Here is a 2,700-nt window from a genome sequence, read left to right as displayed (position 1 = left end):
AGACCAAGTTGTAAGCACAGAAATGAACCACAAACCACTAGAACGCATTCTGAACAAGCCATTTACTCTACAAACATCTAAAAGGATAATCTTGAACTAGAAAAACATAAACTGTGACTGAGATATAGGCCAGAGAGGAGATGTTAGTTGCAAATCTTGTGTCATGCAGTCACCCAACAGGACATGATGCATATAAAGATCAACGTCTGAAGAAAGAGCTAAACTACATTTTCAAAAGACATATCTAGAACATATCACAAACTGTAAGATATTGTGCAGCAAACTCCAAAATATCTGATTTTTCGTATGCAGAATTTGGCAAAAACAGTATTAAATGGGTGGCTAGACCATTCTTATTAGACATAAGTGCACATTCAAGAGTTTTGGAGTGATAGGATAAACCTCATGCAAGATCAAGGATGAAAAAACAAGTTCTGCAAAGCAAAAGACATTACATTTTAAAGAAGGTGTAGTAGGTACACTAAAGGTATGTCTATACGTACAGCGCTACAGTGGTGCGGCTGTACCAACGCATGTCTAGTGAAGATGCCCTACGCCAATGGGAGAGAGCTGTCCTGTTGGCATAAAAAAACATCTCTGTGAGAGGCATAAGCTCTTCTGGTGGGAGAGGCTCTCCCATTGACATAGTGCTGTGCACATGAACACTTATGTTGATGTAACTTATGTCACTCATGGGTGTGGAATAGCTACACCCTAAGCAACATAAGTTTTGCTGACATAAGGCTTGGCTACACTTGGAAATGTGCAATGCTGGGAGTTACAGCGGTGGTTGTACAGCTGTGTAGGAACAGCGCTGCAGTGTGGCCACACTCACAGCTACCAGCGCTGCAGTGTGGCCACATTTGCAGCAGTTGCAGTGCTGTTGGGAGTAGTGCATTGTGGGCAGCTATCCCACAGAGCACCTCGTCCCATTTTCGTGCTGTGGGTTGTGGGAAGGGGACGGAAGGGTGCGGGTCAGTCGCCGCTCCTGTCCCAATGCCCTTGGTGCATCGCTCCAGCAGTTTTCGTGCATTGTGAGTCGCAGGTGTTATTCAGTTAAGAAATGGAGCCCGAGCATTATCTGACGACTTTGTGTTGGATGTCGCCAGCACTCACGTTTGGCCAGTTGAGCTATTCCTATGCTCCAAAAGTGACAGTTGAGGAGTGACGTGAGGCCCTCGAAAGTCATGTACAGTGGGGGGGCTGCGCATGATCTATGGTACGCATAGTACTAGTGGATTAACTGGTATTGAGAGGTGGCGAAACCCACGTAGTGCAAAATATGTTAAATTAATGTATTGTTTTAAGTGTTGAAATCAAGAATACTAATCAGTAAATTTTTAGAAATAACTTTTCCCCAGTTGGTTTATTTTACTTTTGGTGAGCCCTCTTCAGTTGAAGCCAAAAACATTTGGTTCCAAGGTGTGCTCCGAAATAAGGCCCGAATCCCCTGCTGAATAGGTGCAAGGGTGAGTCATAAATAGAAGCTGATTGTTGGAGAACCAGGATAGAACGTAGTTACGTCTTCCCTTTCCCGTGTGTCCTTTCCCACACCTCTTTGTCACACTTTTAGAAGTGCCTGCTATGCATACAATCTAAAGTAGCACGTTGTAAAGTACAGAAGGCATACTAAAAACTGCATGCTGTATATGTTGGTAAGCAGTAAAGGAATTCTTTTTTTAAAAAAAACATGGATGTTAATGAGCAAGTGTGTGTTTATTCAGAGCTAAAAACAAAGAGAATAAGGGCGTAATTACCACACACTCACACTTCACTGTATACGGAATAATATTTCATTGGTAATATTTTTAGACTGCTCACTCCACTCACATCGGGAGATATCTGTTACTGAAAGTTTTAAAATTTTAGATTTTTTAAAAAATATGTTTTAGGAATTTATGTATATATTTACTTTTTGGTGTTTCAAGAGGAAAAATACTGATTTATCGTAAAATAGACATACATTTGTTGGTTGGTTATTTTATTGACCAGCTGGGAGCAATGGAGGTAGCTTGAGCTGTTTTTTATTGATATGTGATGTCTTATTTTGGGGATTTTTTGTAATAGTGCCAATATAAGCCTGTGTTTTTGTTTATCTGTTTGATTAATGTAGAGATATTGTTTTGATATCTATAAATATATCAGCATCCAAATTTATGTTTATAAAAGACAGATGTACCATTTAAAAAACTGGAGGTTTTAATATCTACAGTGGATCAATTTAAACAGTCATATGTTACAGCAATTTTTTATTCTAAGCATAGAAATACTCTCACTAGAGGGATAATATTATTGAATAGTAGTATGCAATGCTTGTAGCTATCTTGGCAGATATTGAGAGACTCAAGGATGAGGTAATATCTTTCATTGAAGCAACTTTGAATGTAATGTCTTTTTTAAATGGAGTCAACTAACCTGTGATAATTTTAACTAGTGTATGAGTGTTGTTGCGCCTAATTGTAGTCTTGTAAGTGCCACATTCTAACGATTTATGGTTTTAAACATTTATCACTGACATTTCTGAGGAAAAGTTTTTGACAAGCAAGTTGACCTTTCAACAGTCCATGGAGCAACCAGAGCAAATCTAAATCAACTGTATACGGTAAGGATGAAGGCTGCAAAATCGTTTTTGAATTCAAAAGTAACTTAATTGTACATTTTCAAGTAATGAGGCAAATGTGGTTTCATATTCTTGTATCC

The sequence above is a fragment of the Chelonoidis abingdonii genome, chromosome 2 (assembly GCF_003597395.2).
Source record: "Chelonoidis abingdonii isolate Lonesome George chromosome 2, CheloAbing_2.0, whole genome shotgun sequence".
NCBI lineage: Eukaryota > Metazoa > Chordata > Testudines > Testudinidae > Chelonoidis > Chelonoidis abingdonii.
This window is presented reverse-complemented; position numbering follows the sequence as displayed.